Here is a 15,625-nt window from a genome sequence, read left to right on the forward strand (position 1 = left end):
CATAGCTTTTATTATTGGGAGGATTTATTATTTATTTATTTATTTATTTATTGGATTTGTATGCCGCCCCTCTCCGGAGACTCGGGGCGGCTAACAGCAATAATAAGACAGCGTATAACAATAATCCAATATTAAAAACAATTAAAACCCATTATAATAAAAAACCAAACATACATACAGACATACCATGCATAAAATTGTAAAGGCCTAGGGGGAAAGGGTATCTCAATTCCCCCATGCCTGGCGGCAGAGGTGGGTTTTAAGTAGCTTACAAAAGGCAAAGAGGGTGGGGGCAATTCTAATCTCTGGGGAAAGTTGGTTCCAGAGGGCCAGGGCCGCCACAGAGAAGGCTCTTCCCCTGGGTCCCGCCAAGCAGCATTGTTTAGTTGACGGGACCCGGAGAAGACCCACCCTGTGGGACCTAACTGGTCACTGGGATTCGTGCAGCAGAAGGCGGTCCCTGAGATAATCTGGTCTGGTGCCATGAAGGGCTTTATAGGTCATAACCAACAATTTGAATTGTGACCAGAAACTGATCGGCAACCAATGCGGACTGTGGAGTGTTGGTGTAACATGGGCATATTTGGGAAAGCCCATGATTGCTCTCACAGCTGCATTCTGCATGATCTGAAGTGGATGGAGGGGGGCACATAATAGAAGGAGAAATTTTGCGGAAGACAAATGTTTTATTTGGCAATTCCATTGTTGTAGATTCCACAACTTGAAACCTTGAGATAAATAATTCAATGGGCTCATCTTTCCTCGGTCTTCTGAATAAATGTGGCATGTAAATTTTCTTATTCACTCTGCTTCACAGAGAGGCAGAACTTCCAAGCGATTCTCCCTCAGGAAATTGACCTCTTTCACACTTGAAAGCTGGAAGTTTGATATTTTGAAAAGCAAGAGGATGTTAACATTTCAACATTTATAACATCTGATCACACTTGTAAAGAGGATGGAATTTTTTATAGGCGGGGAACAGAAATAATGTACTGAGAGTTTCGCAGGAGGGGTCTCGTGAGAATTTTTTCGCCAAAACATCTTGCGGCTTCTTCATGCTATCCCTGTATCCATGCGACAATCAAAATGAACAATCTACAGTAACTCTATGCTTAATTGTGCTAATAAAGAGCTGAGAAATGAAGTTAGTTTAGGATCTCTTGGGACATAGTGTTCGTGTGAGAAGGAAGATTGGCAAATATTAATTTATTTTATTGAATATGATTGCCTTTCTCATTATCGTGACTCTGGGCTGTTAAAAATATAACATTACAACTGAACATATATGCCTGTTGTTAGTGGTGTTTAAAAAAAGCCAGTGTTTGCTAATAAGATGATATTCCAAAGACCAGGTCCACAGCAGAAAGGGGTCTCTCACTGGGTCCCATCAGATAGCATTCGTTAATAAATGGTACCCAAAGCTTGTCTCTTTTACCAGATCTGATGGTATTCAGGTACTGTGTTGTGGTTAGCTCTGGCCCAGCTCCTGCCCCAAGGAAGGTGGAGGTGGATGTGGGGGAGACATCCACATACTGCAGGCCTGTTTTGCTCCCAGTAGAATCTGCCAACAAAGTCTCCTCTGACCAAGGAAGCGTGAGTGACAGGGAAGAGGGGAGTTTGGCAGACAGCCCAGGAGGAGATCAATCATCTGTCTCATCCCTGGATTCTGAACAAGAATTAATGACACATCCACACATGCGTAGAGCGATGCATAGGAGACAGCAACTGAAGGATTATTACAAGAGAAAATGAGGCCACCTGTGGTTGGGTGGGGCTGCTGTAATTAATGCTACAGATAAAAGTGCAGCCTGGTGTTTTAGCCTCATGGCAGTTTATCTGATTCATTGTTTCATCAAGATCGTGGTTTTTGCTGTTCAGGATTGTGTGTGTGGACTCTCTGGACTTTAGAATTGGACTCAATTTCCCAGTTATTGGGTGAGCAATTGGACTGCATTTAACCTGTGCCTTGTGTGTACCAGAGAATCCCTTTGGCATTTAAAAAGGGAGCTGTTTCTGTTTTTCTGTTTATAAAAACTTTTGGGTTTTTCTTTTATCGTGTGGTGTGTGTCTTCCTGGACTAATTACCCTGTAATTACAGGCAGTTGAGACACACCGGCAGAACAGACTGTAAGTGCAATTGGGGAGAGGTAGTCATTTAGATGCTCCAATATGAAGTTAGCAAAGAAGAAAGTCTTAAAGGAATAAGGAGATTGATGTGAAAAATAAACTTGAAAATGGAAGGTATTATTTGCTGCTAAAATAGCAACATGGATTTTGACTGTTGGGAGAAAAAAAATCTTGACTAGTGGCTAGTGATTCTAAAACGGATGGGAAACTTTTGTATTCTACTGAAAATTTGTTAATTCTTGAGTATTTAGAAATCTATAACTCACCAAAAAAGAAAAGTATTATTGACCAAATGACTAGAGAAGTCCTGATTGGAGAAGAGTGGCCTACAAATCCAAATAATAAATAAAATAAAATAAATAAGTAAATAAACAACTGATGCAATGTCATAGGGATCCATCAGAAGTTAGATGAATTATTACTTGTCAGTAGGTCAGCAGTTCGATCCAGATCAACTCCCAGTTCATTCAAGTAAGAGGCATTGTAAAAAATAAAAATAAAATTTGTGAATCTTGCAAGATCTTTCCCTAACTCCAGTTAGGAATAGTTTCATTCTTTCCTAACATGGGGTGATGCATATATTCTGGGAACTCACGTATACTGCATCCAGCTCACATTAGAGAAACATCTTTCAGCTGTGGAGAGGGGGGTGTTCGCCCAGGTTCGCCTGGTGCATCAGTTGCGACCCTATTTGGACCGGGAGTCACTGCTCACAGTCACTCATGCCCTCATCACCTCAAGGCTCGACTACTGTAACGCTCTCTACATGGGGCTACCTTTTAACCCTGCTGTTCTGTTCGGGTCTGTGAGACCCGAAATCAAGGTTTGAGACCCTGTAAAAAATTTTCCCTGCATATCTGAAACTTGAAATTTCATGACTTTTCATCATTTCAGGGGTTCTCTCTATGAGAATTTTTTTGGGGGGGTGGGAGGTTTCTTTCTTGCTGAAAAAAAAAACTCCCTAATGTTATGTTCCCGGGTCACCCTGACCCGGACCGAAAACTCTTCATTTGCAGTGCTTATGTTTGGTCTTTTTGAAAGCTTTTTTCACTTGGAAAGTAGTCTGAACATTTCTTCACACAATGGAATGAAAATTGAACTGAAAAAATTAATCCTTATTGGTTTATTTTGCCCATAAATGTGCCTCCCCCCCCGTTTTTGTGAAAGTTTTTTCAATTTATGGATAGTTTTGCTTGCAAAATGCAGTCTATTTTACTGGAGTTGGTGTGGGAATGGTACCTTGAACATTTCTGAATATAAGAAAAATATAAAGGAACTGAAAAAAATGATTCTTACTGTTTTTTTAACATCAGAAATAAGGCCTCCCCCCCCCCCCTGGCTGCTTGCAACAATTTTCACTTTTTATTTTTTTATGCTCCAAATCCGAAATATTCTTTAAAATCTTACGCATTCATTTACTCAATTTAACAATGCTGATCATCAAAAAAATATTTGTGGGGGTGGGGGAAAAATTTTTTTCTTGGCAAAAAAAAAGTCACATTTACTCTGTTCGGGTCATATAGACCCGGATCAAAATGATTTTTTTTAGGTACTTGAATTTGGTCTTTTTGAAAACTTTTTCCACTGGAAAACTAGTTTGAACATTTATGAACATAATGATATGAAAATTGAACTGGAAAAATTGAGACTTATATTTTTATTTTGATCAAAAAGCCCCTCCCCCCATCCTTTTTGAATTTCGTGTCAATTTATATTTTTTAAGGCTACAAATCCCTAAGGAATTTTCCCCCAAAAGGTTTGATATACTAAATTGAACAATCCTGAACATAAGAAAAATATAAATGAACTGAAAAAAATGACTCTTATTGGTTTATTGGTTTATACTCGAGTATAAGCCTACTCGAGTATAAGCCTATTTGAGTATAAGCATGGGGGCCCATTTATGAGCAAAATAAACCAATAAGGATCATTTTTTCAGTTTAATTTTCATATCATTATGTTCAGAAAGGTTCAAGCTACCAATCCCACACCAAAATAGAATAGTAAAATAGAATGCATTTTGCAGGCAAAATTATCAATAAACTCAAAAGTTTTGATATACTAAATTGAACAATCCTAAACATAAGAAAAATAGAAATGAACTGAAAAAAAATGATTCTTATTGGTTTATTTTTGAATATAAGACCATATCATTTTATACTCGAGTATAAGCCTACTCGAGTATAAGCCTATTTGAGTATAAGCATGGGGGCCCATTTATGAGCAAAATAAACCAATAAGGATTAATTTTCTCAGTTCAATTTTCATATCATTGTGTGCAGAAATGTTCAAGCTACCAATCCCACACCAACTTTAGTAAAATAGAATGGATTTTGCAAGCAAAACTATCCATAAATTGAAAAAACTTTCACAAAAACGGGGGGGGAGGCACATTTATGTGCAAAATAAACCAATAAGGATTAATTTTTTCAGTTCAATTTTCATTCCATTGTGTGCAGAAATGTTCAAACATGTTTCCAGGTGAAAAAAGCTTTCAAAAAGACCAAACATAAGCACTGCAAATGAAGAGTTTTCGGTCCGGGTCAGGGTGACCCGGGAACATAACATTAGGAACTTTTTTCGAACAGAACAGCAGGGTTAAAAGTGTTCGGAAACTTCAGATCGTGCAGAATGCAGCTGCGAGAGCAATCATGGGCTTTCCCAAACATGCCTATGTCACACCAACACTCCGCAGTCTGCATTGGTTGCCGATCAGTTTCCGGTCACAATTCAAAGTGTTGGTTATGACCTATAAAGCCCTTCATGGCACCGGACCAGATTATCTCAGGGACCGCCTTCTGCTGCACGAATCCCAGCCACCAGTTAGGTCCCACAGAGTTGGCCTTCTCCGGGTCCCGTCAACTAAAAAATGTTGCTTGGCGGGACCCAGGGAAAGAGCCTTCTCTTTGGCGGCCCCGGCCCTCTGGAACCAACTCCCCCCAGAAATTAGAATTGCCCCCACCCTCCTTGCCTTTCGTAAGCTACTTAAAACCCACCTCTGCCGCCAGGCATGGGGGAATTAAGATCTCTTCTCCCCCTAGGCCGTTACAATGGTATGCATGGTATGTTTGTATGTGTGTTTGGTTTTGTATATTAAGGGGTTTTAATTTGCTTTTAGTATTGGATTATTATTGTATATATTGTCTATGATTGTTGTTAGCTGCCCCAAGTTTTCGGAGAGGGGCGGCATATAAATCCAATAAATAATAATAATAATAATAATAACAATAATAATAATAATAATGACCAGCTGTGTTGGAAGGGTAGGTAGAGAACTGTTTCCTGCAGAATGGGAAGCTATTAAAGGGTTGCAAATCCCTTACATAGCTGGAAGCTGGAGAGGAAAGTGCTTTTCATTGTATTTTTTTAAAAAGAGAGAGGAAAAACAACTGGAATACTATGTGTCATTCTTTCAGTTGAAGTCTTTGACACATCCCTTGACAAACTGAACTCTGTAAACAACCAACGTACTAACTGAAGACTTTGTTTGTGCATATGTTACATGTTGTTTTTATCATTGTTGTTAGCCTCCCCGAGTCTACGGAGAGGGGCGGCATACAAATCCAATAAATAAAATAAATAAATAAAAATAAATATGTGGATGACTTTGTTATTTTGCTTCATTAATACCCCCTTGAGTTGTTTCATTCATATTGCTTTCTTAAATTTATTTTTCTGTCCTTTTCAGTTTTCTATTTTTATTGACTTTCCATTATTTTCCCTCTGACATTTTATGGAGGAGGAATTTGCAAAGGTGGGTGGGTATTTAGGACATATTTGGCATAATTTCAGTGGTAGAACTAAATTAAATGTCTATTTTATTTTTAAGAATACTTTATTTCAGCTTCTTTTGGTTGTGAGAAGAATATTTCCCACCGTTCTGATGACCTCTATCTTCTCCTAATGAAGAATACCAGGGAACATTCGATGAAATAAAAACACATACACAGAATAGCAAGAGCGATAACAATTACTGTAGATTTAAATACTATTCATAGTGTTTTACAACATTCCCTGGTCAGTTTTCTTTGGAGCATTATTTGCATATAGCACTTAGACTTATGTACCACCTCATAGTGCTTTACAGACCTCTCTAAGTCATTTACAGCATCAGCATATTGTTCCCAACAATCTGGGCCTCCATTTTACCCACCTTGGAAGGATGGAAGGCTGAGTCAACCTTGAACCTGGTGAGATTTGAACTGACAAATTGCAGTCAGCAGAAGTAGCCTGCAGTACTGCTCTCTAACCACTGTGCCACTGTAGCTCATATTTATTTTTATTATTTTATTGATTTTATTAGATTTGTATGCCGCCCCTCTCCGTAGACTCGGGGCAGCTCACAACAGCGATAGAACAATTCATAACAAATCTAATAATTTAAAAACATTTTTAAAAAACCCATTATTAATCAAACATACATACAAACATAACATAACATACATAAATTGTATAGGCCTGAGGGAGATATCTCAATTCCCCCATGCCTGGTGGCAAAGGTGGGTTTTAAGGAGTTTACGGAAGGCAAGGAGGGTGGGGACAGTTCTAATCTCTGGGGGGAGCTGGTTCCAGAGATTTGGGGCCGCCACAGAGAAGGCTCTTCCCCCGGGACCTGCCAAACGACATTGTTTAGTTAATGAGACCTGGAGAAGGCCAACTTGTGGGACCTAATTGGTCGCTGGGATTTGTGCAGCAGAAGGCAGTCCCGGAGATATCCTGGTTCGAGGCCATGAAGGGCTTTATAGGTCATAGCCAACACTTTGAATTGTGACCGGAAATTGATCGGCAACCAATGCAGACTGCGGAGTGTCATATAGCCCCCAACAGCCAGGATTCTCCTTTTACTCAGAAGGATGGAAAGCCTGACTCAACTTGCTCATTGGGATGAAACTCCAGGTATGGACAGAGATTGCCTGCCACATTGCACTTTGCCAACAGAACTTTTATAAGTTCTTAACTGGCACCATCATGGAAAGGCATCTCTAGACAGGGAGTCAAATAAACAAGCAAACACCATGTCGGGGAAAAGGCAATGGCAATCCATTTCCATACTGCTGTCAAAAAATTTTTATTTAGATAGACATGTCCATTAAATCACCAGGAGTAAAACTGAACTCAAGATGATTGTTAGCATCTTCATTAGGATTATGTAGAGTTTTGAAGGGATGCTTTGTCTAAGTCTATGTAGAGATGATGTAACGGAGCAGGCTGAGCTTGAGGGAGGGGTCAAATTCATCATCTGTCAGACTCCACTTTGTCACTGTTCTGTCGGGCTCTCTGGTAGAATCCTCCCGAAAATGCACAGATACAATTTCAGACACACACACGTTTGAAAATTCAAAACAATGTTCTTTATCATGAAAAGTCACTTAAACTAAGCCCTCTTTTGGTATAGCAAAGAGCACTTGTCTCCAAACAAACTGGTAATTTGTACAAGTCCCTTATCAGTTCTGTGATACTTAGCTTGCAGCTGTGAGGCAATTCACAGTCCTTCTTTCACAAAGTGAAACACACTTTGCCCTGGTTTAGTTTCAAAGTGGGGAAAAATCAGCACACAAAAGGTCAAAGTCAGTAAAGCAGTCATGAAACACAACGATCAGATAATCCTCCACAATGGCCAAACCCACATGCTGCTCTTTATAGCAGCCTCACTAATTACCACAGCCCCACGCAACCACAGGTGGCCTCATTTTCTTTGATAATAATCTCTCAGTTGTTGTTGCCTATGCATCGCTCTCCACATGCGTGGCTGTATCATTAACTCTTGTTCCGAATCCAAGCAGGAGCTAGATAATTGATCTCCTTCTGAGCTGTCTGCCACACTCTCCTCCACCCTGTCACTCATGTCTTCTTGGTCAGAGGAGCCTTCATCAGCAAATTCCACCGGGAGCAAAACAGGCCTGCAGCATGTGGATGTCTCCCCCACATCTACAGTCCTTGGGGCAGGAGCTGGGCCAGAGCTAACCACAACAGTCACTTTGCCTGCTTGCTTCAGTGGTCACAGTAATAGGGGGGAGGTTAGGTATTTTGGGGAGGGGAGTGTGCCGTGGTTGATCTCTTTGTAGTTAAATACAATGCTAAGGAGGAAAGTTCTCATCACTGTTTGCCCGATACAGCCAGGCATCATGGATATGTTTACAGCCTGCTCAGGGTCAATGGCTTTGATGGACCACATGTGGAAGAACAAACAGACGGCGCACCCACCTGACATCTTGGGATATGGAGATTGGATGAATTACCAGTTTCGGAAGGGTTTGGAGATTCTTTGTACATGCATTTTACGGGCCTTTTGCCTCGGAACTTGCTTTCCTTTTGTTGCTATCACTACTGGTCTAGTAAAAGTGCTCATCTCTATCAAATGGAGTTGGGGGTCTTTCTTTTCTGGACTTTGAATGGAAGCACACCTGACAACATCAATCATCAGTCCCTTTGCACCCATGAGGAAAGTAAGTCCAGACCATGTTGAATTCCTTTCTATCCTTAACTCCCACTCATTTCCCTTGATCCTTAGCAATTCAGATTCTGGTAGAAAGCTTAAGCTTGCAATACTCATTGATCTGCCTAAATACCCTGATTTCCTTGGCACTTGACAATTGCCAAAGGTCCCATCAGCTAAACAGTGTCAGCTGATGGGCCTGCGGGAGGGCCTTCTCTGTGGCTGCCCCAACTCTTTGGAACCAGCTTCTTCCTGAGATCTATCCCCATCGACTGGCCTTATGAAAAGCTGTAAAGATTTGGCTTTTCAGGCAGGCCTGGGGCTGTTGATCTGATAGTATAATGTCTGGATCGGGTCATTAATAATTTGCATGTTTTTTTAACTGTTTTTAATTGTTGGTTTTAAATTGTTTTGAATTGTAAATTGTTCTTAATGGGGTCTTAATATTACATTGTGTGTTTTGGTTTCTATTTATGAGCCACCCAGTCATTTGGGAGTTGGGCAGCATATAAATCCAAAGAAAGAAAGAGACAGACAGACAGACAGACAGACAGACAGACAGACAGACAAACCAATGGCTGCTCAAAGCAAAGCTGGGAGTATCCCTTTGTTCTAATAGAGTAGAACATCCTCATTCCTTCACAATTGTTTTTATCAAAAAATAAGTTTGTGAAAGTACAGCGCTTGAGAAATAGCTCAGGATGTTAAAGCCCCGGCTTTATCTAAATCTTAATTTAAAAGTGCTTTACAATAAAAGATGAAATACCACCACAAGGCAAATATTGATGTGGCTCCAAACTGCAGTAAAACTTTAGGTCCTTAGGAAAAAAAAGAACATAACATCAACATCAATAAAAGAAACCAAATCTCCATTTTGAAACAATTATTATTATTTTTCTATTTATTGTCTTTTAGATTATAAGCATGCGAAAAGGGAAACAGGTTTATTTTTTATTCATTGCATGTGAATCCTGGAAATCCTTTGGCTGCAGATTAGGCTAAAAAGGCAGTGAATGAAGATAATCTATCTTATAAAATATCAAAGTACACTCATAAGTCACCTGACCTTTAAATTGGTCTAAAATAAGTCTTTTTCTTGTCCGTCTGCAATTAGACTTTATTCATTATTACTGGCTCTTTGCTTTTCTAGAACCTTTTTTAGTGAAAGAAATTATTAGGGCTATACTAGCTGGGACAGCAAATGAATCACTTAACTCACTTCCCTCCACCTCATCCATAATTTCATGTTGCTAGACATTGCCCTGTGTGCAGACAAAATATGTTTTCAACTGCACATTATCTTTCTTGGTAACTGCTGATATCATACCTAGAATACTGCATCCATTTTTGGTCTCCACAGTGTAAAAAATATGTTGAGATTCTAGAAAAAGTGAAAAGAGCAACCAACATAATAAGGGGACTGGAGGCTAAAATATACAAACAGTTGCAGGAACTTGGCATGGATAATCTAGCACAGTGTTTTTCAACCAGTGTGCCGTGGCCGGCGGAGGCCATTTATGGCACCGGACCAGATTATCTCAGAGACTGCCTTCTGCTGCACGAATCCCAGTGACCAGTTAGGTCCCACAGAGTGGGCCTTCTCCGGGTCCCGTCAACTAAACAATGTCATTTGGCGGGACCCAGGGGAAGAGCCTTCTTTGTGGCGGCCCCGGCCCTTTGGAATCAACTCCCCCCAGAGATTAGAATTGCCCCCACCCTCCTTGCCTTTCGTAAACTTCTTAAAACCCAACTCTGCCGTCAGGCATGGGGGAATTGAGATATTCTTTCACCCTAGGCCTTTACAATTTTTACGCATGGTATGTCTGTATGTATGTTTGGTTATAATAATAATAATAATAATAATAATAATAATAATAATAATAATAATAATTATTTATTGGATTTGTATGGATGGTTTTTTTAAGTTATTTTAGTATTGGATTGGATTGTTACATGCTGTTTTTATCATTGTTGTTAGCCGCCCCGAGTCTACGGAGAGGGGCGGCATACAAATCCAATAAGTAAATACATAAATAAATAAATAAACAAACAAACAAACAAACAAACAAACAAACAAATAAATAAATTTATCCAGCCCGCCACCAGCTGCCTCCATCCGAACATAAACATTCCCCTCACAATCCCTCCAGCTATCAGTGACAGGAAGAGTGGAGGCACAGGGAATGCTCACTGACCAATCACCTTCTAGGATTCATCCCGACCACTAGCGATGAACCAATAGCAAGCCACCTCTCATCCACACCCAGGAAGGTCCCCGCTCAGGCTGCCACACATTTGTTATTGTGTGGCCGCGGTGAGTAGTTGAAGCTGCTACTTCTCCCCATGGTCCTGATTTCTAATCGTGGTTTAAAGCTAAAGTTTGCTGATCTTCCTTTGGACAGTTTTTGGTTATCTGTTGCCAAGGAGTTCCCCATTCTGGCCAACTAAGCTATTTTGACATTGCTCCCATTTTCAACCACATATCTATGTGAGCTGAGCTTCTCAAGCTTGACTGCGGTAAAAACTAAACACAGAGAGAGACTGAGAACTGTTGAGGAAGAGCTCTGTGTGTGTCTTTCTACCATTCCTGCCAGGATATCCCTTTTGTGTTCATCGAAACAGGCCCAGGTTTCACACAAGTGAGTATAAATACATTTAGAAATTATATTATTAACTACAGTGGTACCTCGGTTCTCGAATGCCTTGGTTGTCATACATTTCGGATACCGACCAAAATTTTCAGCAAAAATTTCCTTTGGTATCCGAACAAAAATTCAGATACCGAACGGCCACAGAAAATTTTGTTAATTATCCGAAATATTACCGCCAGGGGCAGCTGCAATCCTGGCAACTTTGGGGGGCTCCTTTTATTTATTTATTTATTGGATTTGTATGCCGCCCCTCTCTGCAGACTCGTCTTTCCTCAGTGCTTCGTCTTGTTACCTGTAGGCAGCTGCACCAACTTTCTCCTTCCCAGCGGCAGCAACGGCGGCGGCTTCCATTCAAGGAGCAACAGTGCCGGGAACATCACGTGATGAAGGGAAGCTGCCGGAGCCATCTCAGCAGTTGTCGCCGCTCCAGCAGCTTCCCTTCATTATGTGACGTTCCCGGTGCTGTTGCTACTCGAAGGGAAGCTGCCGCCGTTGCCGCCGCCAGGAAGGAGAAAGTTGGTGCAGCTCCCTACAGGTAACAAGACAAAGCACTGAGGAAAGGAGCCCCCCGAAGCTGCCGGGATTGCAGCCGCCCCCACCCTTCCTGCAGCTTGGAGCGCTTAGACTATAGAGCTCCTCAGATTTTTTATCCCATAGGAAATAAAGAAAATAGATTTAATTGGTTCCCAGCGAGTCAACAGGGGCTGGGAACCAATTAAATCCATTTCCATTATTTCCTATGGGATAAATTAATTTGGTACTCAACCAAATCAGTTCTCAACCATACTTCTGGAACGAATTGTGGTCGAGAACCGAGGTACCACTGTATATGTATAATATGTACTGTGTTAGAGTGTCATTTTGTGTCATTTTGGTTGGTGGTGTGCCCCAGGATTAATGTAAAAAATGTGCCGCGGGTCAAAAAAGGTTGAAAATCACTAGTCTAGAGAAGGATAGGGGAGACATATTATCAGTGTTATCAATTTATTTTCCAAAGCACCCGAAGACCAGACAAGGAATAATGGACACTGAACAAAGAGAGATTCAACCTGGAAATAAGGAAAAAAAATTCTGACAGTGACAACAGTGGAACAGAAGTTGCCTTTGGAAGTTGTGGGTGAGTGGGTGGGTGGGTGTTGAATAGAATAGAATAGAATATTTTTATTGGCCAAGTATGATTGGATACACAAGGAATCTATCTTGGTGCATATGACCTACAAGGTCCCTGACAACCCTGTTAATCTAATTCAGTGTTTCCCAACCTTGGCAACTTGAAGATATTTGGACTTCAACTCCCAGAATTCCCCAGCCAGCAAATGCTGGCTGGGGAATTCTGGGAGTTGAAGTCCAGATATCTTCAAGTTGCCAAGGTTGGGAAACACTGATTTAATTAATCTAATCTCTAATCTGGAAAGAAAGTTTTCTGTTGATATTTTAGTTAGGTGTAAAAAACTTGATTAGAGCCAAGTGTACCTGTAAATTCTGATTTCAACTAATTTCTCCTTTGCCTAATCACCCGTTCATTTTAGCCAATTTTGGAATCGATTTTAAAAATTGACCTTTTACCCTTTTTTAATATATATACTAACTTTTTCTTACAATAATGCATTTTACACTTTACTATTACGAATATTTCTAAACATAATATGATTAGGGTTCATTCGTGAATAATAAAAATGCATTGCAAAATTTTTAAATGTAAGAATTTTGATGAGGAAGGTCATTTCCATTCTATAAATTCTGTAGGTAAAAATTGGAATAAATTTATATTAAAAATTAAAGAATTATCTCATCATCTCAGGGTTATATTCCCCTCTTTGTGTAAACTTTCTTATTTTTTTTTTAAAGAAAATGATACTCCACCTAGAGCAATTAGCCCCATATCTAGCTTTCCACTTATTTCAGAGTTGTCATAGACAGATACAGGATTGTTTAGAAATATAGGTCCAAAGATAATTATGTCCCTTTGGAACATAAGTGCCATAGACAGAAATTATTTCATTTCACAGCCTTGCTAGAATGAAAAGAATTCTGAATTGTGAATAGAACTCCTCCTTTAGGTCAAGTACAGGGACAATTTTAAATAAGTTTCTGCTATTTTAGCATTCCAATCTTTTGTAAGCCACCTTTTCCCGATTCCACTTCGATAGTCAATGTGCAATGAAATATACACACCTGTATACAGTCTCTCCTAAAATATCCAATATATTGCACAAAAATGCATTCCATAATTTGAAAAGAAAAGAAAAAATGGCGAGGAAACGCATCACAGTTCATGTATGTATTTTGAAGGTGCAACTTGGATAAAATCATAAACAATTGGAGAATTGGAACTCACAGTCATCTCTAGGTTATTTAACATTCTTATTTGTGTGGGTGTATAAGAGATTGTGTGAAAGCAGGCTAGTGTAAAATGAAATGTATTCTTAACACAAACCCATCCAGCGCAATTTTAATTCTATAGATGAAATGAACTGATTAACTACGAGGTTTAGAAGCTTACTCTGGCTAACTGAGTCATTCCAGTATAAGAAATATATATAAAATACTTGATTGAGTTACTCAGTTATGCCATTATTTACATGAATTTTTAAAAAAAATGTATATAGTAATAGTAATAAATAGTAACATCACCACACACACACACACAAACCCGCAAATGTGCACACATACGTACATATTGCATATTTAATTTATTAAACAAAAATAGAAAGGTGGTGGGTGGAGGGCTATAAATAGTGATGGGCGAACCGAACCCGCACAATTCGGGTCCATACCGAATTTTGTGGTGTTCGGTATGCCGAACACGAACACGAATTTTTTTCAAACTTCGGGCTAAGTTCGGGGTCGTGTTCGGCGTTCGGAGCTTTGACGTCACCGGCAGGTTGCTAAGGACGCCAAGGTGATCACTTCCTGGATTCCATGGAATCCAGGAAGTGATCACCTTGGCGTCCTTAGCAACCTGCCGGTGACATCAAAGCTACGCCCCAGGAATCTCTCCGTGGGAGGGATTCCCCGTTTGGGTTTGAGTTCGGGTTCTGTTCGGGTTCGGACGAATTTTGCATAAAGTTCGTCTGAACTTGCCAAACCCGAACACCGTTGGGTTCGCCCATCACTAGCTATAAATCTAGATAGTGAGCAGTCATTTCAACAGAGTCAATCTATACTTAAGTTTAATACAGCTTTTACCCAATCTCCAACTTTTCCTATTTTTTTTAAGGGTTGATTGTTGAGAAGATGGATGGACTACAGCTAGAGGGAGTCCTGGATGGAACATATTTTCTGGACCTTTTCCAATCAGGATTCAGGGTGTGAGATCAAAACTTCATGGACCAACTTGGAGCCTCTGTAGGACCTGAATAAAAGGTCTTGATCTTGTTTGATGTATTGGCAATTTCAAGGCCTTGAACCATGGAATCCTTGTGGGTTGGTTGCACATGTTGGAAGTGGGAAATATTTTATCCTTTCTTGGCAATTGGGTTCGCTCAGTGATGGTGGAAGGCGAAAGGTTGGGTTCTTGGGAGCTTCATAACAGGGTGTTACAGTATTCTTGCCCTTGCTGTTTAACATGGAAAACTTGGAGACATATCATCTGCCAACACGCTAATCATTTTCAGTATATTTCCAAACGCAGTAGAGGACCTGACTCAAATCCTGAAGGTTATTAAAGATTGAATAGAGAGAAGGAAGATTGAACTCAATCCCAAACAAACAGAGTAGCTGTGGTTTCATAAGTCCTTTCCAGAGGTAGTCCATCTCTGACCCTTGATGGGCTTGTGCTTTCTGACCTTGAGCAGCCTTGAAATCTATAGTTCTCTTGCACTCAGAACTCGTACTTGAACAGCAAGTAGAGGAGGTCATCAAATTCTTGGTCACCTTTCAATTAGGTTGCTTCAATTTGCATTACATGGGATTGCCCTTAAAGACTATTTGGATACTTAGCATTTAGCAACTTGAGCACCAATAAGATTACACAACTGGCAGTCAGCTTCTGGATCTTATGTAGCTTTGGTCCTTAATTAATATCTCAGTTTGCTTTCTCTGGTTGCTGAGTGATGTCTAATCAAAAGGGCTTGCTGAATGTCCCAAATATCTGGAAATGCCAACTTTAGGAACCCTATGATGAATCCTTCTTAAAGATGGTCTATTGATTCTGGAATTACGTTCTATCAAATATTCCAGAACTTCCTTTTCTATTACAGTATTTGAAGACTCTCTTGCCTGGAATAGAAATTACTGAGAATTTTGTTGTCCAAATGAGATACATATGGATCTTCTTTTTTTATTTTTAGGTTACTTGCTTTTATGGTTTCATATTGTATTCTTGGCTATATATGTATATTCATCTTTCACATAGATTAAATTATTATAAATATTACTATATAAAACAGCTAAAGAAGACATTCAATCA

This window comes from Erythrolamprus reginae, chromosome 12 (genome assembly GCF_031021105.1).
Source record: "Erythrolamprus reginae isolate rEryReg1 chromosome 12, rEryReg1.hap1, whole genome shotgun sequence".
Classification (NCBI taxonomy): Eukaryota; Metazoa; Chordata; class Lepidosauria; order Squamata; family Dipsadidae; genus Erythrolamprus; species Erythrolamprus reginae.